At 40.3% G+C, this 24,656-nt stretch overlaps 1 long non-coding RNA gene across 1 annotated transcript; it reads left to right on the forward strand.

The window, feature by feature from the left end:
- Positions 1 to 2,484: 2,484 nt before the first annotated feature.
- Positions 2,485 to 23,153, forward strand: LOC120522869. Its single transcript, XR_005632528.1, has 3 exons — positions 2,485 to 2,644; positions 7,908 to 7,993; positions 21,729 to 23,153. It is a non-coding gene; the product is annotated as an uncharacterized LOC120522869 (long non-coding RNA).
- The last annotated feature ends 1,503 nt before the right edge of the window (positions 23,154 to 24,656 follow it).

Genomic DNA, 24,656 nt, shown 5'->3' on the forward strand with positions numbered 1-24,656 from the left:
CACAGTCTCAAGAACATGGAGGTATTCACTGCAATCAAGCGATTCCCGGAGCTCTCAATGAGATTTCTGCACCTGTCCACAGGTAACTTGGCCCACTCTATCTGAGGAAACTGCTCCAGCTAGTGTCAGGGGGTCCTTTTCCACACTGCATGTTTCAGTTCTTTCCATACGTGTTCAATAAGAATTAAGACTCCAATTGAAGGTCACTTCAGAAATGTCCAATGTTTTGTTTTTAGCCATTCTTGGGTTGTTTTAGCTGTGTGTTTCCGTTCATTATCCTGATGGAGAATCCATGACCTGCAATTGAGACAGAGTCTTCTGACACAGTAGAACGCATTTTGCTGCAGAATGTCTTGATAGTCTTGAGATTTCATTTTTTCCTGCACAGACTCAAGGCACCCCATGCCAGAAGCAGCAAAGCAGCCCCAAGACATAACTGAACCACCACCACATTTCACAGTAGGTACAGTATGGTGTTCTTTTCTTTGAAAGCTTTGTTTTTTGGTCTGTTGACATGGAATTGAAGGGACATTTCAAAGGGCTTCAGTTTTGTCTCATCTGTCCAAAAGATATTCTCTGCAGAAGCATTGTGGCTTGTCCATATGCATTTTAGCAATTTCCAGTCTGATTTTCTTTGTTTTTCTTTCAACAGTGAAGTCCTCCTGGGTCTTTTTCCATTGAGTTCACTGTTACACAAAACCCAATGGATGGTGTGAACAAACACTGATGGACATTGACCTTGGAGTTCAGCTTGTATCTCTTTAGAAGTTGTCCTTGGCTTTTTGTCTGCCATTCTCGCCATCCTTCTGCCTATTCTGGGGTCAATTTCCTCTTGTGGCTACATCCCAGTCCCATGGACTTTAAAGTTCTTAATATTTGCAACTGTTTTCGCAGGAACATAAAGCTGCTAGGAGATTGTCTGTCTTATTAGATAGATAGATAGATAGATAGATAGATAGATAGATAGACACTTTATTAATCCCAAGGGGAAATTCACAAATTTACTCCAGCAGCAGCATACTGATAAAAAACAAATTAAATTAAAGAGTGATAAAAATTCAGGTAAAACAGACAATAACTTTGTATAATATCAACGTCCCCCCACCCCCAGGTGGAATTGAAGAGTCGCATAGTGTGGGCGAGGAACGATCTCCTCAGTCTGTCAGTGGAGCAGGATGGTGACAGCAGTCTGTCGCTGAAGCTGCTCCTCTGTCTAGAGATGATCCTGTTCAGTGGATGCAGTGGATTCTCTATGATTGACAGGAGCCTGAGCAACGCCCGTCGCTCTGCCACAGATGTGAAACTGTCCAGCTCCATGCCTACAATAGAGCCTGCCTTCCTCACCAGTTTCTCCAGGCATGAGGCGTCCTTCTTCTTTATGCTGTCTCCCCAGCACACCACCGCGTAGAAGAGGCAAGGAATCGAGTGTCTATCAGGCGTGTTCTATTTATGGACACTATAGATGACTATACTTCCTTAGAAGGTTGGCGTCCTTCAACATCTGAAATAAGATGCTGCAGGTGTTCTACCAGACGGTTGTGGTGCTCTCTTCTACGTGGTGGTGTGCTGGGGAGGCAGCATAAAGATGAAGGACGCCTCACACCTGGACAAACTTGTTAAGAAGGCAAGCTCTATTGTAGGAATAAAGCTGGACAGTTTAACATCTGTAGCAGAGCAACGGACACTAAGCAAACTCCTGTCAATCATGAAGAATCCACTGCATCCACTGAACAGTGTCATTTCCAGGCAGAGGAGTAGCTTCAGTGACAGACTGCTGTGACTGTCCTGCTCCACTGACAGACTGAGGAGATCGTTCCTCCCCAACACTATGCGACTCTTCAATTAAATGCTAACATTACTCAAAGTTATTGTCTGCTTTTACATGCATTTTTATTACTATTTAATTAATATTGTTTAATATTGTTTTTTTTGTATCAGTATACTGCTGCTGGATTATGTGAATTTCCCCTTGGGATTAATAAAGTATCTATCTATCTATCTATCTATCTATCTATCTATCTATCTATCTATCTATCTATCTATCTATCTATCTAGGGTTTTTTTTCCCATCTATCTACTACAAGCTGGACCTGCTCTATCCTAATATAATATTAATGACTTTAAATATAAACCTGTGGCACAATCTGAGCAGGTCTGACTTCATCTCACTGCCACCTGCCAGCCTGGTATTGACCGAGGCAGCCCTCTGGTATCCAAGCCAGATGTTTTTTTGTTTTCATGTGTGTTCGTGGGGGTTGGAATGTTCTTTATTTTATTACATTTAGTTTTTTTCTATAAAAGTTTTATTTCTCCTTGGGATCAATTTAAAGTATAATATATTCTAATCTATAATATAATTTCAGCCTACAGCTTATCCTATAGAAATGGTAACTTCAATCAGATTTGAATGTAACACATTGATCTGTAATCTTGTACCATTTCAACATTTAGATCAAATGCATTATACAATGAATCGTTGTTTCCTTTGACTTACTACAGCATTGACGTTTACAGGCTGCACATTTACGTGGCTCATGCACTGCAATGAATGTTTTAAGCTCTGTACAGAAAAGAAATAATATGATGAACGATGTACAATGTCCACCTCCGTTACTGAGCTCCTCAACCATTTGAACTGACCAAGGTATGTTGCACCACGGGCTTGAAGTGACCGATACTCCGTGCTAGCACTTCCCTGCTTCTTGTTTTGTGAACCACAGTCTAGAAGGGCTTCACAGTCTGACCTTCAAGGGGACACCTCAATTCTCCACAATACTGCATGTATTTCACCACAAAAAGTCTGTCAGTCCCCACCCTGTTGTTTGAAATAAATGTATATAAGCGTACTCGACAATCCAAAGAGGACAACACTGCGCCACACTGTCATATCTGTATGTATTTCATACTACATTGTGAGGAGTAAGCAGATTACGACCTCACCCTGATCACTGGTCATATTCATTTGGGGGAACGTCAGGCCTCATTTCTCTGCACTGAAACAGAAAAGGCCGTGGTACCTAATATTAGCCCACTCGCTACAACATCATTACTGACACATATCAACAAATAAAAAACGCGGCTCTGCTCATTTCCTTTTTTCTATAACATCACCAAGTTTCAGTGAAATCAGTCAAAATTGTTTAAAGATTTTTGGGTATTTAGTTTTTCTGTTGTGAGGGGAGGTTACCCCTAAATATCGATACACTGAAATGTCCTTCCTTAGCGAATACCTACTACCTTAGATGTACAATCCTGCCAATTTTCAGCTTTTTAACCAAACAGGAAATAGTGTTTTTGATGATGAGTAAGTGGGTGAAGCAGTCAACTTTGCATTATATATTGTGACGGATGGTCAGGACCATTACCTGGCCGGGAGGCCAGCTGCATGGAAGGACCGAGGAAGAGAGCACGGTTGGGACATTATCTCTCCCAGAATGCTAGAGGATAACCCCCTGGGTTGCTACATCACCACGGATCCCTCCAGGGCATACCGGGAATTGTAGTTTGGAGCAGCCCTGTTGGGTTCCATGGGCACCGCCAGGGAGTGCTGCAGGAACAGCTGAAGTGAACACCTAGAAGTGCTGCCAGAAGAAGGTCAAGAAACACCTAGAGCACTTCTGGGTGCACTATAAAAGGAGCCACCTCACCCCCAGTCGAAGAGCCAGAGTCGGAAAGAGGAGTGGAGAACTGAGAGAGGGAGAAGAGATGAGGACTGTGTGTTATACTATTTGGTGCTTTGTACTGTGCTGTGAAGTGGAGAGCAACAGAAAAAACGCTTCCCCACTTAAATAAAGGTGTGCTGTCTGGCAAGACTTATGTCTCAGCCTGTATGTGTCAGGGTCTGCCTCGCCCTCTGGTGATCCACATTTACTAGAATAAAGTCAGTTTGGAGTGTCCCTCAAACGAGTTTGAATATAAAATACAAAGATACTTCTTTATAAAAGTGACCCAAAATGCCATAAAAGCTGTTTTAATTTGAGTTTCCATTGTGAAAAATGTCAAAATGATCCAAGTGGGATACAGAGATTCTAAAGACACCACAGGCAGTCTTCTTCGTGGATTTTCTTCAGTAATAGAAAATAAAAACAGCCAAATGCTTAAATCTGACATTTGTGCTTCACTGTGTTTGAAATGCTTCAGTTGGAAATGAAAACCACTAATCATACAGCTGTCCTTAATATAGGAACTTCCTACTCAGAATTCACAAGTTGTTCACCCACACACCTGCACGCAGCTCTACTTCTGCAACTAGAAACTCGATTGTGCACTCCTCATACTGTGCACCAGCATACCGAGCAGTGCTTTCCTTCACTCACTCATTTTCTGAAGTTGTCTAGTCCTTTATGTGGTAGTGGAGAGCCAGAGTTTGTCCTTGCAGCACTGGGTAGAAGGCCGCAGCCGAGCAAATTCATCCTGTTATGAACTGTTCAAATTTGTCTAAGCAAAGATGAACTCCTATTACTGTTGAATATTTCTGCAGTTACTTTGCATTTATAATCTTTCTATAACATATTGATTATTTATTTATTTGTTTGTTTGTTCCTTATCAAATTTGTGTTGCCAATGGACACTGCAATGCTCCTTGGTGCCAAGGGCTGTAAGTTCAGACCTCACAGTGTGTTGCATCATCTGCATGATACCTTAAATATGACGTTCACTCAATATCCGTAATTTGTATAGAAACAAGCAAACACAGTTCGAATTTCTCTGAATTGATAGTTTTTGATCTTACAATTTTCCATTCATCTCTGAATATTGCTTAGTGGTTAGGCTTTGCTGCAAAACTAACATCTTCTGGGTTGCGATTACGTTGCATCTCCTGTTCCCCTTCTAGTATATGGGCAGAATACATCCTGGCCCTAAACAATATTTGCAGAGTTTAAACCTCACCATATTCTATCATTTTTTATTGTTTGATTGATGTCACTACCTGATGAGTAGGGAGCAGGTCGAGCTGCTCTGGAGAGGACAGGAATGAAGGTCAGTAGGAACAAGACAGAATACATGTGTGTAAATGAGAGGGAGGTCAGTGGAATGGTGAGGATGCAGGGAGTAGAGTTGGTGAAGGTGAATGAGTTTAAATACTTGGGATCAACAGTACAGAGTAATGGGCACTGTGGAAGAGAGGTGAAGAAGAGAAAGCAGGCAGGGTAGAATGGGTGGACAAAAAGTGTCAGGAGTAATTTGTGACAGACGGATATCAGCAAGAGTGAAAGGGAAGATCTAGAGGACGGTAGAGAGACCATCTATGTCATATGGGTTGGAAACAGTGGCACAGACCAGAAAGCAGGAGACAGAGCTGGAGGTGGCAGAGTTAAAGATGCTAAGATTTGCACTGGGTGTGACGAGGATGGATAGGATTAGAAATGAGTACATTAGAGGGTCAGCTCAAGTTGGACTGTTAGGAGACAAAGTCAGAGAGGTGAGATTACGTTGGTTTGGACATGTGCAGAGGAGAGATTCTGGGTATAGTGGGAGAAGGATGAGAAGGATGGAGGTGCCAGGGAAGAGAAAAAGAGGAAGGCCTAAGAGAAGGTTTATGGATGTGGTGAGAAGGGACATACAGGTGATGGGTGTAACAGAACAAAATGCAGAGGAAAGAAAGATATGGAAGAAGATGGTCCGCTGTGGCGACCCCTAACGGGAGCAGCCTATAGAAGATGAAGAAGATTGATGTCACTACCTGCCAATATAAAAGAGGGTTCATCGATCTCAGAATTTGAATCATAGTTGAAGATTATTTTAGCCTGCTACATTCTATTTAGAGCCACTGTTCATTTTACTTTTTTTTTATAACTGATACATTTGTTTAGACTGATCTTCTGTTCTTAGTGTCAAGCCACTGCAGTAGCCTTGTTAGCTTGGAGTAGATGTATCATCACCAACAATGGGCTCATTGTCAGATTTGTGAGATATTTTGCAGCCATCTTTGTCATTTGGGCTGCATTAGTGGGGCATGGTGGCTGACTGACTAAGGACAATGGAACCAAGAACTAGAATTACTTGTGTTTTTTTTTTTTAATTCAGTGTTACAGAAAAAAACAGTAGAATGGCTTATAAAAGATCACAGATAGAGAATAAAGATCTATTGGGTATGTTCACCACTTACTAAAGAATAAGGTGTGTTATTTAAGGATGATGTTGATCATGAGTTACTGTTATGATTGTGGCTCTTTAAACATTTTTATAAGGTTTATACATTTTATGTGCATATTGTTGTGTTTTTCAACAAGGCTCTAACAATATTGAAGTGACCAGGGGATACGAAAGACAGAAATGGACAGAGGTGCAGCCACTTTATGCTGATTAGTGCTAGTTAGTGGTCCTAAAAAGGACCTTTGGCTTTTCCAGTTGCTGTTTCCACTATGCAGTTTGGGTGTTCCTTGGCCCCATGCACTCCCAGCAGCTTTGCCCATTTGCTTGCTCACACTCTCCACACAGCTCCAGTTCACTCTGCTCACCTGGAGTTTGAGGTATCCCATAGGCCACACTATATCCCAGCTTGGTCAGGCAACCCAAGGCCAGGGTCCATATCCAAGACTCATCAGTGGCCACACATCAGTGCTGATGGGCTTTAACAGCCAGAAGACGCAATGATAAGTGCTGTGTCTGTGCGCCCCCTCAACACTGCTCACTGAGTGCTTTTATGCCAGTTTCTCCAGGTAAACTTCCAGAGAAGAGCGACTAGGCTGATTCCAGGACTGCAGGGGATGAATAATGCGGAAAGATTAAAAGAGCTACGTCTTTTCAGTTTGGGCAAAAAAAGATTAAGAGGAGACATGATTGAAATGTTTACAATTATAGAAGGTATTAGTCCAGTGGATCGAGACTGACACTTTAAAATGAGTTCATCAAGAACACATGGACACAGTTGGAAACTTGTTAAGGGTAAATTTCCTACAAACATTACAAAGTTTTTATTTACACAGAGAACCACAGACACCTGGAATAAACTACTAAATAGTGTGGTAGGCAGTAGAACTTTAATGACTTTCAAAACTCGACTTAATGTTATTTTAGAAGAATTACGTGGACAGGACTGGCGAGCTTTGTTGGGCTGAATGGCCTGTTCCCATCCCAAATGTTCTAATGTACCTTGTGGATTTCAGAGCCTCACCATTGCCTGTCAGATTATGAATGTGTGTGCCGTTTTTTTTTTTTCTTTCAGCAGTTAAGTAACACATTTGTCTGCTGTTTTCAAATTATCCTTTATTTTTTACATAGTTATACTAAGCACAGAATAAAATGACTCAACTAGTACACGTGTTATGTAGCTGTAGTTATGTTCTCATATGTGAGCTGCAGTGAAACATTAAGCTATTAAAATTGAAGTAAGTGAATGGTATGAGCAACCAAAAGCTCCCTGCTCTCCTAGTTTAATCCAGTTGTCTTGAGTGGTCTGAAAGGTACACCAGAAACGTCAAGCTTTGTTAGGCTGACAGGTCTCAACCACCCCTCAGATCCGGACCCAGGAGTGCTACATTATCATTATTACCTTAATAGAAATTTGTTTTGGCATAACTAGAATTATTTACCATTTTGTTGTCTCAAAATATGATCATTCATCCATTTCCCAACCCGCTGAATCTGAACACAGGGTCACGGGGGTCTCCTGTCCCAACACAGGGCATGAACCAATCCCGAGCAGGGTGCCAACCCACCGCAGGACACAATCAAACACACCCACACACCAAGGCCAATTTAGAATCGCCAATCCACCTAACCTGCATGTCTTTGGACTGTGGGAGGAGAGCGGAGGAAACCCACGCAGACATGGGGAGAACATGCAAACTCCAAGCAGGGAGGACCCGGGAAGCGAACCCAGGTCTCCTAACTGTGAGGCAGCAGCGCTACCACTGTGCCACCCTCTTCAAAATATGACCATAACACCATTTTGTTTTTAACAGGAGCTGCCGTTCTGAGAAAGAGTCGCTAGGATGTCATGTCCCAGGTAGATGATATGAGTGACACAATCAGCACGACCATATTTAAGGTAAAGTCATGGGGGTCCAAGTCTGGATTTTTTGAAAGGCTAGTGTAATTCTTAGTATTGATTTCTGGTGAACAAACCCTGTCTTCTTCTGACTTACAGTTCATCTTCCAATCCATCTTTCCTTGTCCTTGCAGCCTTGTCTTTTCTTCTTATTAATGAAGAGATTTTGAGTAGATGTCTATGGAGTGAATATGTTTTTTTGTTTAATAGTATACTACACCTTGTGCAGAATGTTAAATGTTTTACAATTATTTCAGTTATGTAACAAAATTGGTCGTCTATTAGAGGGTAAGGATATACGATAACTCCCACGTGTTCAATAGCTAGATAGATAGATATTTTATGAATCCCAAGGGGAAATTCACATACTCCAGCAGCAGCATACTGGTAAAAAATATTACATTAAAGAGTGATAAAAATGCAGGTAAAAAATAGGCTAAGAGAGTAGTTGCGTAGGGCAATCAACCAAGCAATTCAGGTTCTGAAGAGCTCAATGTATAATATTGAAAACTAATTAACCAGGCAAAGTATATTCTGTCTAAGGTGGCTTTTCTTTCATTATGTGAAAATTTGATTCAGAAGTCTTATTCACATTGCACCTCTCCTTTTAACAACACTCTGTAAATATTTGGAAACTGAGGAGACCAACTGCTCTAGTTTTAAAAGTGCTATAGTGTCCCATTCTTGCTTGATATAGAATTTCAGCTGCTCAACAGTTTGAGGTCTCCTTTGTGGTATTTTTGGTTTCATAATGTGCCAGATGTTTTCAATGGGTGACAGGTGTAGACTGCAAGCAGGCCAGTTTGGCAACTTAACACAGTGCCAACCCGTGGAGCGGCAGTTGAATTACAATCACTAGAACCCTTCAGCTGTCCCTTATGTGCCCACATGTGACAACACATAGGACAAGGGACAGCAAATATTTTTCAGTTGTTCTGTTCCCTGTCTTTGACTGTTAACGTGGCTAGTTTATCATAAAACAATAAAATTTCTCAGTTTCGACATTTGATACGTCTTTGTTCTGTTTTCAGTTAAATAAGGTGTGAGACTTGCCAGGACACCACCAGTTCGAAACCACATCTTTATAAAATTCACACGTTTATTTAACATAAATGAAGACAGTCCCAAACACGACACAAAGCACACAGCAATAATCTCCAACAATGAACTCAGCCCTTAGCCGCCAATCTCCTCCTGGGAGCTTTGTCCTGCTCCCACTCCCGACTCTAGCTCCTCGAGTATAAGGAGGCGGCTCCTTTTATTCCCACCCGGATGTGCTCCAGGTGGCTGGTGACGATCTTCCGGCAGCACTTCCTGGTGTGGCGGAAGTGCTGCCCTTTACCCCAGAAGCACTCCGGGCGTCCCTGGCAGGTTCCCCTGCCATCTTGCCAAGTGTGGCGGAAGTAAAGTACTCCCAGGTTCTAGGAGGGTTAAGGCGCCCCCTGACGGAGGCCACGGGTCCCAACGAGTTGAAATGTCTCTTCTCCTCTCCCGTGGTCCTCTCCTGCTCCAGGGCGGTTGTGTCCTCCTGACCCGGAAGCTTTTAATGTCTCTACTCCAGGCATCCCGGCCAGGTAAGAACCCCAGCCGTCTGTGACAGGATTTAACTGATTGTCAAATCCTCACATTCTGTGTTTAAGTACATTTTACACTGTGCCCCAAGTTTTTTAGAAATGGGGTCATACATCAGGGCCTCACTTACAGATCACATTAATATCACATTGTGTGTACAGTATATTGTACATTAAGGAATGACTGTCTGGCTGTGACTGAGTGTAAAATCAGTAGTAGTGCCCAGTTCATGTATGAAAGCATTCATCTGAACAGCTTGCGTGTACTGGCCTGTCTAGCTGGTTGGATTACATAAAAAGTAAAAACATTAAAGAATAAAAATCAAAGATTTAACATCCATAAATCAAAAAGTCTTCCATCTCCCCAAATAAAGCCAAGATTTCAGGGCAATCGAGCACCATTCCTCCCACATGCCGCACTGCAAGTGGAGGATCAGAAGAACAACAAAACCTCCTCCCCAAATTTTGATGTTCCACTTGATATTTAGAAATATAGAAAATAGAACAAAAACTAAAACAGTCCATACACCCATTCAGATGTGATGTAACTTCCCCTGTTTAAATGTCAGATCCTTCAAGTGATATAGAGTAGGAATAACAGCCCTAGGCAAACTGTAACTCCTTAGAAGCATTGTTAATAACAATAAAGATACAATAGTAAAAATAACAGTATATTAATATTATACAGTAGATGTTGAAAGAAAAGGTAATAATAGCATAATAAAGTTATTTATGACACTACACCAAATATTCAGCAGAGAGCAAGCAATAAGGCACCATAGCTAATTTCATAGTTCACTCTAAAAAAGAAATTAACTATTCAGTGCCAATAAAATGTATGAAACTTTCCTCATTTTATTGTCATACAACATTGAACCACAGTGGATTTAGTTTGGGTTTTTCACACTAATAAACAGAAAAAGACGCTTTAATGTCAAGGTGAAGACAGATCTCTGTAAAGTCATCAATATTAATACCAAATACGAAACCTAAACTAATTGATCACATAAGTATTTACCCCTTTAAATCAGAATTCAGTAGGCAGCCATGACAGCCTTGAGTCTGTGTCTACAGGTTTCTCTTTCTACCAGCTTTGCACACCTCCATATTGCCATTTGTCCTTATTTCTCTTTATAACTGCTCAAGCTCATTCCGATTTCACGGGGATCACAAGTGAACAGGCTTTATGAAATCAACCACAAATTCTCACTTGGGTTGAGATCTAGACTCTGACTTGGCCACTCCAGCAAAGTAATATTGTTGTAGCTTTGGCTTTATATTTGAGTTTGTTGTCTTGTTGTAAAATAAATCTTCTCCCAAGGCGCAGGTCTCTTCCAGACCACATTAGCTTTTCTCAAAGATTTCCCAGTATTTTCCCACATTTGTACCCTCATAAGCCTTCCAGACCCACTGCAGAGAAGCATCCAAACAACCTGATGGTGCCACCACCATGCTTCATGATGGGGATGGTGTGTTTTTAAAATGTGCAGTGTCCAAACCTGATGGCCAAAAAGCTCAATTTTGGTCTCATTAAACCATAAAACCTTCTACCAGCAGACTTCACAAGTGCCTTCTGGCAAACTCTAGTCGAGACGTCATGTGCATTTTTCCTCTTTGCCACTTTAAGCTGCAACTAGTGAAGCACCCGGACAGCAGCTGTTGTCTGCACAGTCTCTCCAAGTTTTCCATTGTAGCTTGTAACTCCTTCAGAGTTCTCGTAGATCTTCTGATGGCCTCCCTCACATATTTCTTCAGTTTTTTTGTGGACAGTTTGCACTGTGCAGATATACAGCTGCACCATACATTCTTAATGGCTGATTTAACTGGACTCCAGTGGATATTTAGTGATTGGGATATTTCCCAGTATCCATCACCCGACATGTGCTTCTCAATCACAAGTTGCTTTTGTCTTCACAAACTGGACCCTCCACGTACAGGTGCATTTATACAACGGTCAACTGGACCCCCTTGACTCCAGACAGGTAATCTCTATGAACCAGTTCTGTGACTTCTAAAAACAATTGGCTTCACCAGTAATGATTTAGGTGCACCATTTAAACACGTATGCAGTCAATTACTTTGAGTTTTATACTTGTAATTAATTTAGACCACTTTGCAGAGATCTGTTTTCACTTCGACATGTCAAAAAAGCCAAATTGAACCAAATGTGATTCAAAGGTGTGTAACAGTAAAATGTGAAAACGTCCAAGAAGGGTGAATACTTTTTATAGGCACTGTAAGCTATGGATTCACGTTGACTGTTAGGCTGTTAATTTTGTTAGTTTATCTAAAGCCAACACTCTAAAGTCCTTTCCATCTTTTCTGTAATATCAATACAATTTTCAATTAAATAGCAAAGAGACCAAAGCAGATGATAACTCTATGGGGCACCATGAAAGTTAACTCCGTATATTCAATTAAGGTATAGCACATTGAAAAAGAAAAAGAAACATTGTGACAATACGAGTCTCCAAGATAGGCTGGCTAAGATGGAGTTGCTGCCGGTGATAAATGTTCTTAGCAGGAAGAGGCGGGTCCAGGTGGGTGGAAACTGGAAGTGACATCAGTGATGTTGTGACTGTCAGTCTTCCGGTATGCAGAAAGAGGAAGAGAAAAGGCATTAGTCGACAGCGGCCTTCTGGCTTTCTGAGCAGGGAACATTACAATTATCTGTGCCTTTAAACTGTCCCCTATGTGCACGCGGGTGACACCATCTGTGTTATAACTGACCATGCAGCCCTTATAATAAGCTTTAATGATGTGCTGAGCTTCTTCTTGTGTGTTAAACACTTACGTCTCATCTTCCGGAGTGCCCTTCAGTCAGGCTGCAGACAGAAACTTTATTGGATTCCTTTTTTTGGGACTTTAGCTGTGTAATTGGGAAAGATAACCAACCCACAGTGGCCTCCATAAAGAAGTGTTACTTTCTAACTGGCACAGAGAAGTATTTTCTCATGATTCTGCTAGCAAAGACGCCTCGCTATTAATAGTCTTTTTTTTCTTCTTCACATTTTTACCAGGTGAGCAATAAACGCTGTTGATTTCTGAAGATGCCTTCAAGTATCCCTCTAAAAAATAGACCTAAAAGTAATCTGATGGCCTTCTCCATGCTTTCATTGCTTGTTTCCTCTTGAATTGATTTTCCTTGACCACAATTTCATTCTCAGTAAAGGTTCATTTGAAACTATCCAGTTTTGTAAATTGTTTTCCTTAAATCTGTGGCTGCTTTTGCATTGTGAGGGAGTAGCCAAGGCCTCTAAGTTATCTAATCAGTTTAGTGTCAGCTCTTTTATATTATTTACTTGCTTATTACACACTCTCTATTATCCAGTATATCCATTTTTAGCTCTTTTATATCATTTACTTGCTTATTACACTCTCTCTTATCCAGTATATCCATTTTTAGCTCTGATTTGTATTTTCCACTCCATGGTTTAAACTTATAAAGTCTCTTCAACCTGATCCTTGACTGCCTTCTTAAGTTCTCCATCAAGCTATTTTTTACATATTCTTTAGTGCAATCTGGCTATTTGTAAGCTGCTAGTGAAGTTTCTTTCATTCTTCTCTAATCAGACTATGAGGCTGATGTAGCAAGTCCACCTATTGGACTCACTGCCAGACTGGGGCAAAATGTTGCAGTGCTAGCTTACACAACTGCATCTCTGGGGTTCTCGAGGCCAGTCTCTCTTCCCTTAGGATTTGTCATGAGTTCTGCTGCTATTACATTGTAATCGTGAGTGACACTCTTTAGTTGGATACCCAGAGATTTCGACTGTAAACTGCCTGGGCATTTTGTTGCAGGAAATTCCTAAAGGAGTTCATTTAGGTTACTCTTGACAGATTAACAAATGAAAAAATTCAAAATTACTGTTTTCAATGAGTGGTGGTACCTAAAATGAACAGGATGAGACCAAACGGGAATAGAATTTTTGAGAATTTAAGAAAAAAACAAAAACGTCTAGGTGTTTGTATATTTTTGTGTGTAAATACTGTACTACAAAGCATTTTGTGCTTAACGTCGTATTTGTTATTTTATATTTCATCTATACTGTATTTGTAATATACAGAAGTCACTGGCTTACCCCAAACCTTAACTGGAACAAAAAGGTTGAGAAAACTGACAGATCAATGAATGTACTTGTAATGGAGTATAGTATACTGGGGATTATAAGTAGATGTGAGATTCATAAGAATGAATACATTGGGAAAGTAAAACTCCAAATTTTCTAAAGTCTTCACATGTGAGGAAGAAGATAACCTCCCAGCAATAGAATGGACTACTGAAGAGGTACTGAGTGATCTGGAAATTGTAGAGGGAGAAGTGCTGTTCAGATTAAATAGGCTGAAATGAAACAAATCACCAGGACCAGATAATATGTATCCTCGAGTGTTTAAGGAGGTTAGTGAGTTGATATATGTAACCCCTTCATGCATATTTTTAGGAAGTTAGTGCATACTGGGGTCATTTTTGAAGAACTGAAAAATGGCAGATATTATCCCGTTATTTAAAAAGGGTTATCAGGCAAATCCAAATAACAATACACCAGTAAGCTTAACATGCATCACAGGTACATTAATGGAAGGAATTATTAAAGTAAAGATAATGCAGCATGGGGCAAAGGCAGGAATTTTACTGAGCAGACATCATGTGCTCATCCTTTACTAACATGTTAGAATTCCATGAAGAAACAAAAAAAAATACAATCAAAGTGGAGCATTTCATATTATTTATCTTGACTTTCAGAAAGCATTTGATGAGATGCCACATGAGAGGTTGGGCATCAAATTTAAAAGAAGTGGGAGTTCAGGGTGATGTTTTTAGATGGGTGCAGAATTGACTCAGACATAGAAAGCAGAGGGTGATGGTGCGAGGAACCTCATCAGAACTGGCCGATGTTATGAGTGGTGTTCCACAGGGGTCAGTGCTAGGGCCGCTACTATTTTTAATATATATATATATATATATATATAGTATATATATATATATATATATATATATATATATATATATATATATATATATATATATATATATATATATATGTATATGTGTATATATGTATGTATATATATGTATATATATATATATATATATATATATATATATATATATATATATATGATTTGGATACAAAAATAAATAGCTGGCTGGTTAAGTTTGCAGATGGTACCAAGATAGGTGGATTGGCAGATAATCTATAATCCACTGAATCATTACAGAAGGACTTGGATAGCATACAGGCTTGGGCAGAGTTGTGGCAGATGAAATTTAAAGCCAGTAAATGTAAAGTATTGTATCTTGGAAGTTAATATGTTAGGTTTGAACATGCAATGGGAGGTCTGAAAACTGAAAGTACACCTTATGAGAAGGATTTAGTTGTAGTGGACTCAACACTGTCAAGTTTCCAACAGTGTTCAGACACCATTAAGAAGGCTAACAGAATGTCAGGTTATATAGCACGGTGTGGAGGTTCTGCTCAACCTTTATAATGCACTGGTGAGGCCTCATCTTGAGTACTGTGTGCAGTTTTGGTCTCCAGGCTACAAAAAGGGACTTAGCAGCGCTAAAAGAAGTCCAGAGAAGAGCGACTAGGCTGATTCCAGGGCTACAGGGGTTGAGGAAGGATTGAGGAAAGATTAAAAGAGCTGAGCCTTTCCAGATTAAACAAAAGAAGATTAAGAGGTGACATGATTGAAGTGTTTAAAATTAGGAAGGGAATTAGTCCAGTGGATCGAGACCTGTATTTTAAAATGAGTTCATCAAGAACACGGGGACACAGTTGGAAACTTAAGGGTAAATTTTGCACAAACATTAGAAAGTTTTTCTTTACACGAAGAATGATAGACACTTGGAATAAGCTACCAAGTAGTGTGGTAGACAGTAAGACATTAGGGACTTTCAAAACTCGACTTGATGTTTTTTCGAAGAACTAAGTGGATTGAACTGGTGGGCTTTCTTGGGGTGAATGGCCTGTTCTCATCTAGATCGTTCTAATCTGTAAAATCCAACGTCTGTCTGTCTGTCTGTCTATATGTCTGTCTGCTTTTCACGAGAGAATTAGTTAACGGATTTAGATCGGGTTTTTTTGTATAATTTGCTTGAACATTTCGTTTGATTTTGTGACTTCTCTCATTGCATAGTTCGCTTGCGGTGCTGATTTATTAGCGCAAATCCGAGACAGATGCTGCAGGCCAAGTGTGTGGGGTGGTCATCCTTACTCATGTGCCAGCATATGTTCGAGTTGGTTTACTTAATATTATTATTACTTCTCACCATGTGTTGGAGCGGACCTTACCTCCAATTAATTAGCGAATATCAGTTTGTTCAACCAACATTATTGTTAAGGAGTAATGTTTGACATTTTTGAGAGAGAGTTTTTTAGAGTGTACCTGCTGATTGCCAGAGATATCACGGTCACATGGTTTTCTCCCCATGCAGGGGATACTCTCTTATCAGACCTGAACACGATCAGATATAGTGCCAATGTCTATTGATTTTTAAAGTTTGTCCTGTTACACTACTACATGGGCACAGCCACGGGGGGCAGCTAGTCTTCTAATAAAACAAAAAGCATGTATAAATGTCAAATACCAGTATACATTATAGGCCAGAATTATCTATGTCTTGAGGAAAGTCCAAACAGCTCTGTTCTGTCCTATGACAGTCTTAAAGATTTAAAAAGTATGTTGCCATAAAGATCCTTCTTTGTTAGGTCAAGGTAAAGGTAAAAGTCAAAACAATCCCCTAGCTGAGCAACTGTGGCGCACAGATTGGCCAGCTAACTATCAAAGGGTGCAGCTTTCTGTATCTCATATATCACAGTTAGAAGACGTGAGAGCAGCTATCTGAGGTCATTGCTTACTAATATTTATAACTTATTGCTTCGTTCACATTTATAACCTTAGAAAGATAGCAAATGAGAGCAGGCAATTTGACTCACGGAGCTCTTAAGCATGCCAAATGCAGTTTAATGACAAATATCTTGATCCCTGTTCATGTCTTGTATCTGCTTTAGTACCCCCACACGACCCTGGTCTGGCTTAAGCGGGTTAGAAAATGACATGACATGACATCTCAATCCCAGCATTAATGGTGATGTTTGGGTAACCACTTCATTTTAGTTTCAAAGGCTCACCCAGACTTCATTCTCTGGATTATGTTTGATTGCTCCCTCTTTTAAAGAGAGAAGAACTTGTTTTCATTGGCAGTACAATGGCACAGCAGTTACCATACAGTGCAGCTGTTCCACAGCTCTACTGGTCAGGGTTCCAATCACCAGCCCAGGTCCTGCACATTTTCCACATATTGAGGTAGGTTCTCCTATGGGTGGTCTGGTTTTTCTCCCACATTCTAAGTATGGGTGCAATGACCTGACATAGCTACAGGCTGCCCATAAATTAGAAAACTAACGGATGGGTTATTTTGTTAGAACTTTTTTAGAATTTTTAAAGCTTGAGTAACATCCCCATATTATTTCTTGAGACATGTTTAGCCTCAAGTTTATTGGTACACCTTTGTCAGTCACTTAAAGAAATGCGAAATGATGACTTTTGTATGTCGTACCCATCAGAAACTTATTGGTGTTTTGTGCCTTATAACTAATGAGTGGTCATACAGTCCTTGACCTGAACCTGTAGTGTTTTTGTAGTTGTACGTTTACTGCATGTGAAGCTGCTGTTGCGCCCCCTTCCCTCATTCTCACACTTTGGGGTCACTTTCTAACCAACACTTCAGGTTTTTCATCCTTCTGCCTTAAACTTTAATATCTCTCCACCGAAACCAGCCTAACCTTTTTATGAGTCAATGCTTTATTAAGATAGAATTTTATCTGCTACGGAGCAGTTGTAGAAGCAATGAAGAAACATGAAAAAACTATTTGTAGAAACTTCTGTCCAAGTATATTAGCTAGAAAGAAATGCTGAAATAATGGTTGGCTGGACATTTACAGTAGTAGTTGAGCAAGGCTTTTAACTTGCAATACCGTCCTGGGTACGACGTTAATCTGCATCCAGCCCTGCAAGCAGGTCCTCCAACTTACAGGGAATTCTTGGGGGTTGGTGGCAGGATTGGCACTCCAGCCACCGTCAAAAACCTAACGCTGTTCAGTGTGGTGCTGAGGTGTCATTTACTGCACTCGGGTCTCAATCCAGATGGGTCATCATGCCGTGTGTGCAGCAACACACTCATATCAGCGCACGCTCCCAACCAACCAACAACAACGGAGCAAAATTACCCAATAGCATACTCCTGAGTTTATCTTCTATTTTGCAAACAAATAAAGTGTTGAATTATCTAGGTATGAATGCTCAAATTCTAATTCTAAGCCTAAATTCTTTGTTTCACTAAATGTATTATTTTCCCAATTCCCCTTCTGACAGGTTTATTAAAGAACCAGCAGTGTATATTTCACTTTTTTAAGAAGTTGGTACTAATCAGTGAATTTTTTTTTTTTTTAGTCCTTATGTCTCAGACATTGTGTTAATGGTTTTAGGTCCATTTCTCAGTTTATGAGCTTAACACCATTATATTTACATCTCACATTGTATTATTCCTCATATGGAGTTGTAAGAGCTTCAGTCTATCCCTGGGAAAATCCCAAAAATGCCCACTAGAGGGGGAAATCATGTCAAACCCTGGCTAGTTACAAAAGAGGGCAATGAAGAATCTTTATAAATAAAAAGATTTATTTTAACAAAACACTCTGATAAGGAAAAATAAGTTCTGAGAAACACAAAGGCATAGTAGGCAATGCCACCATAATAGGCCATCGATGTCTAAACTATCCAGAAGGCAAAATCAAGGATTCAAAATACCCAGAAATTATGAAAGCACGGAATAAACTCAGGAGACCTCATCACCTAACAAATGCATTCATAATGAACCGCAAGGGACTGTTGGTTTTCCTCAACCCCTGTAGAGCTGAGGATAGTCCCTTCATTATGATGGGCAAGTGGCAAAACACAAAAAATAAAAGAAGATATATAGGTACAGTCTCTGGCCTGGGAATGCCTCGAGATTCCCCCGGAAGAGCTAGAAGAAGTGGCCGGGGAGAGGGAAGTCTGGGTATATCTGCTCAAGCTGCTTCCCCCGCGACCCGATCTCGAATAAGTGGAAGAGGATGGATGGATGGATGGATGGATATAGGTACATATAAGCTATATGGCCAACAATATTAACATAAGCGAATCAGAAATTAACAAGAAAGATATACAAATGGCATTTGAACCCTATCCAGGGGAGGAACTCTGGTGGAAATACAATATTGGGCATAAATCAGGAATTGAACACTACACTACATCACTTGCAATGTCAGCACAAAATTATTAGTCAGCCTAAAATTTTTTTTCACTGTGAGAATAGAAACACCAGCACAGGGAGGTCATGCAAACTCAATTCACAAGGCATGCCTGCCTGAAATGGACACTGGGTTAATGTTTGGTAAGTTGTAAATGCTACTTGTGGTGCCAGTGTGCTCCTAAAGTAGATTAAAGAAAACTGTTGGTAAAGTTCAGTGTGCTTAGAAATTCTAGTAACAGTGCATGACCTAGCAGATTTGCTTAAATTATAGATTGCATGGTTAGGAGATGAAACCTAAAGTTTGGGATTGTAAGGATGCTTTTCTCATGAGCTACGACAATGACCACAGCTCAGCCTGTTCATGTTTTGCGTGAAGCAGTACCTAATGTAACTTTAGCACAGACTTGAAGGGCAAGATAAAATGAGCAAAGCCTCACTGAAGTCTTACGTGCATATTTATGAATCATGATTCTTCTTCTGGGTGCAAAGAGGTGAATAATTAGAAAACAGAAGGTTTCATTAAGAATGGTCAATCAAAAACCTACTGTAGGATTACAGTCTAGTGACGGTGCAGAAATGACGTATTCAAAACAGCTATAGTGCAATAGTGAAAAGAGTGTAGGCAGTAACAAAAGTGTGATGTGCTCCTTTTTTCCATGTTCTTCACAAACATACACATTAGGATATGGGCCCCATCAAAAAATCTGCAGTCCTGAGTTTTAACAGTGAAAGATTCTTGTGATTCCCTAATATACTGAAGTGTATCCCCTTATGTGGCTTGGGTGCACCCATTTACTGAGAAGAAGGACCACTGCTAATGACATGTGAATTTCCCAATGGGATTAATAAAGTATCTATCTATCTATCTATCTATCTATCTATCTATCTATCTATCTATCTATCTATCTATCTATCTATCTATCTATCTATCTATCTATCATATAGTGCCTTTCATATCTCTATCTATCTATCTATCTATCTATCTATCTATCTATCTATCTATCTATCTATCTATCTATCTATCTATCTAATTGATCATTCTCAGAATCGCTATCATCCCATATTTTTAACATTTCTTTTCTTCTAGGCGCAGTGTATTTGAGAATGTCAAAACACTTATCCAGCATGTGTTGTTATTTAATTGTTGTCTTTTATTATATAGTCATCATTATGCCATTGTCTTCATGGTCTCCAGATGTCAAGTATCCAGTCTACTCATTCCATTTAAATTTTTTAAGTTTTAGGTACTGTCTGTAAGCGTGTGAAGAAAGTTGAAAAATGCGGAACCATAGAAATGAAATTCCTTGGAAATATGAAATTGAATTCTATAGACACTTTCTTAATATTGCACATGGCTGTTTATTAAATAGACCATACTCTGGCTGGTGTATAAACTGTATTTGGTTTACTGAGTTATAATTTCATATCAGAAACTGTTTCAGTGGCTTGAGTTACAGATCATTTAACTTTAGACATTTAACATTTTAATTAGAAAAGAGAATGAGGCACATTACCTGCATTGTGAGGGAGCGTCAGTTACAACACTACAGCCATGTGGTGCGATTCCCCGAGGGTGATCCGGCTCACAGGATCATCATTGTTGAGGACCCGAGTGGCTGGACCAGGCCAAGGAGACACCCACGTAGCACCTGACTGCAGCAGACAGATTGTCATTTCCAGAGGGTGGGACTCCACCAGAATCCCGAGCTGTTTTGTTGTGCAGTTGGTGCAGCAACACGCTATACCAGTACATGCTACCCAACCAGACCTGACCTGACCTGAACAAAATCGATTCACTCTGTTACCAAAACTCTAATGAATGATCATTCTGTCCCTGGAATGCTTGTAACTTCAACCAGGGGAACATCAGAACAAACAAACTTCTATAAGCAAGTTGCATTTCTGGACCCAATAAGCTGGACCTGCTGTATTTATATATCAATACCTTTAAATGTAAGCCCGTGGCCCAACTGGGCAGGACTGACCATATACTGTACAGGATATTACTGCCACCTGTTATTACCAGCAGCAGCTCTCAGTTCTCTTATTATCCATGCTAGACGTTATTATGTGTGTTTGAGGGGTTTGCTGTTTTTTTTATAATGTTTTTGTTATTTTTCTTGAGCTTCAGTAACTGAGCATTTCACTTCAATTTGCACGATATATGTGACAAACAAATTTGATTTGGTTTGATGCATTTAAAGGATGCTGCCCTGGATTTGGCTTTAGTTGTAAGGAAAGAAAAGACACATTTGAAGTTGTGTTCCTCATTCTACTTAGAGGTATATGGTACACCTAAAATTAAGAAGTATTGTAAAATGCTTGCAAGTGGATTGAAGAGTACCCATTGACTGAACTTGCTTAATCCATATTGCATATTCTCACAACTCATAATTGGCACAATTTTCAGACTCCTACTATATTGACCTAAAGGAAAGCATTTGGAAAGACAGGGACAGAAGGCCCAAATCCCGCATTGATATTACCTGAGCAGGGAACACACTGTATATGCAGATTTAACGGTATCTTTACTTGGTTACATGAAACGAAAATTCAATTCAGTGTCTAACTACAGTGATTTTGTAGAATGAATTAAACTTTAATTATGCATTGTCATATGCGTGCATCTGCGGTGGGTTGGCGCCCTGCCCGGGGTTTGTTTCCTGCCTTGCACCCTGTGTTGGCTGGGATTGGCTCCAGCAGGCCCCGTGACCCTGTAGTTAGGATATAATGGGTTGGATAATGGATGGATGGATGGACATGCGTGCATATGGGAGCCAGCTTAAATGCTCTGGTGATGGTAATTACCATCTGAACCAGGGGTGGGCGCTGTGCACTAATGTCTTCTCTCTTCCTCCCTCTGCAGAATGGAAGACTGACAGCCTCACCATTGCTGATGTCACCTCCGTTTTCTGCCCTCCTGGACCCGCCCTTTCCTGACGATTCACCACATAACTTACCAGGACCGGCCATCTTACTCCAGTTCTCTTCTGAACTCTCTTGTTGCAGCTTTATTGTTTTCAACATTTTCAGTTATACAGGGCCACCAAGGTGGTGCTCCAATCCTTTATATATATTTGTGTCTCCTCTTTTACACCATCAAACCACCCATTCTTTTTCGAACACAAGTTTCACAAATTATAAATAGTGAGCTATATTTTAATGATTTTTGCATCATGCCATACAAGGTCATATAGTCTGCCCACAGACCTTGCCCATTTTTGCTCCTACTTTAACAGTGACTCTCTACCCTGCCCAACTCACGCATGCGTGCCTGAGGATCACTGTCCAGAAAACACCCTCAGGACTACAGGGGGCGCTATTGCTAACAGTCTTGACTCCTTTTTCCCCTCAGAGCCTTGAGAAACCACCCCTTAGGGCAACAAAGCCAAGGAAGCCCCGCCATTTCCACTGTGCTCAGTATTAAAGGGAGACGTCTCATTTCAGACCTGACTGCCGTGGAGAACACAAGATGGAGAGACAAAGTGTGTCCCTTAAAGAGTACTGATTCTAGGGAGTTGTCCTAAGCAGACGGTGTTAAAGAGCACTCGTTTTATTTACAGTTTATTTCATTTACAGTTTTCTTTTTTTTTTTTTGGAATCAAACAGGGTTTTCTCCAGTTGGCACCCCAAGCATTTGGCTTTTGTCCTGCCTTATCATTTGCTGCACTACATCATATATAGCCAGCTAGTTGCAAACAGACTCAGCAACAAGATTCCTGGTATATATTTATGCGACTATAATACCAAAAGCATTTCTTTACAAAGTTGCACATAAGATGCAAATTTTTTTCAATAGGGCATTTAATATTCAGCTGCATTTTGAATTTCCATAGATAAATGATATATTCCTTTTTTATTTTAGCCAACTTAAAACACTGTGCAAGGACACATTTTCAGAGCTTGCATTTTGTGTCCGCTTGCTCAAATGCCACCATCCATTTCTTCCACAATATGCTTTTAATCCACCAATACACACCTACTGCAACAATTACTACTTGTAGAAGATGGCAGGCAGCCTTAGACAGCTTTCTCTGTGTTAACTCTGTAAACTGAAGGTTAGCCTGTGATTGTGATTGTATTGTGCAGAATTGGGCGATTTTCCTCCACAGGACTTCGTGCACTCAACACAAAAGTGGAAAAATACTCTTTGTGAATGCCAAAGGGAATATATTAAAAAAATTATAATGAAATGAAGAGGTTTATTACAGCTAAAAAAGTAAGTAAAAGTTAAAGTGTATGGCTTTGGAGATAAAAAAAAGTACACAAAATAAGGGAATAAACCAGAAACCCTTTCTCACCTCTCTTAGACGACTCCTTCTGCCTTTCAATCTTTTTGCTCTTCCCTTCTTCTTGCCAGCTGAGCTCATTGACACTCTAAATGCGCCAGAGCAATGGCCTCTTTTAAACCGGATTCTCTGGGTATTACCAAAGTCACTTCTTGTTTCCTCTCTGGCACTTCTGGACCAGACATCTTGGGTTCCATTCCCTCTGGTAACCCCAGGTATACCAGACAGTCCTTCAGGTGCCTCAAAATCAGTTTCTCAGCAACAGATGATACAGATAGCAAATACATAGCAAGGCTTAAGCCATGATCTGTCCTGTCAACAGAAAACATGGATGAGACATCCATCTTAAACTAAGTGGATGGAGTCAAAGGCATTTGTAGCCATGTTTTACCTTTAACAGAGTTCTTCATCAGATTAGCATTGGAGTGGTCCATCACTAGAGATGAGACATGAGTCCATTACTATGAGCTGGAAAGCAAGAGACAAAGCAGGCATTGGAAACATCTGTCCTCTTCAATAAAGAAAAGATTAAAACGACAGCCCTCTGCCAAGAAAATCATGATGACCTTCTTTTTGGGCATGGGGGGTCCTATTGTGGCACATGTACAGGAACATGTACATTCAGTAGAGATGGGAAAATGATACTGAAGCATTGAAACTTGTGTCAGTCGATCTTAAGCATAGTGAGTCAAATCACTGTTGGAGCAGGTGTCAAAAAACCACTGTCATGTGACCCATGACGTTTGAAGCTTCGAAAGTCATCACTGCTTCACAGCGCACTTTATTGGTTTGACAGCATTTTGTCAGTTTGAAAGCTTTGGTACTAAATTAACAGGTCCCCTATATAAAATGCATCATTCTCATTCTACAATGTTGGGTTGTGAGGAGAAAGAGATTTGGAGAGCTTTAATGACAAATGGCGACTAACAGCAGAAAACGGCGTTCAAAAGTTAAATAGTATAAATGGACAAGGACCTTAGCAGAATAAAATGAACACAGGCTTTTCTGACCTTTTACTGGTGACATGAGACTGAAACAGTGAGTGCTGCTTCACTTGCGCTCTTGAGAGGGTGCCTTGACCTCAGTTAGCCACCAGATGTCGCTGTTCATACTGGGGCTGAGGCTTCAAAGCCTTGAATCTTTTTCGGCACAAATTGAAAGAAAGCCTCAAAGCTTCACAAGGCTTCATTTTCCCATCACTAGCATTCATTGACCAGTGTAAATGCTGTAATATGCTTAGAGAAAAACTGAAACCAGCAATTTGCAACAAAAGAAGTGGAGTACTATCAAAAACAATCTTGCTGCCTGATGACAACGCATATCCCCATGCCATAGCCTCAACACTGGTGACAATGCAAAAGCTGCTGTTTAAACATCTTCCACACACCCCTTACACCTCCAGTCTAGCAACATGCAACCAACACTGACGCTCTACACCAGGGGTGGGCAAAGTTGTTTCTGGTGGGCCGCAGTGGCTGCAGGTTTTACTTAATAAGAAGCACTTA

Source organism: Polypterus senegalus, chromosome 2 (genome assembly GCF_016835505.1).
Source record: "Polypterus senegalus isolate Bchr_013 chromosome 2, ASM1683550v1, whole genome shotgun sequence".
Lineage (NCBI taxonomy): Eukaryota > Metazoa > Chordata > Cladistia > Polypteriformes > Polypteridae > Polypterus > Polypterus senegalus.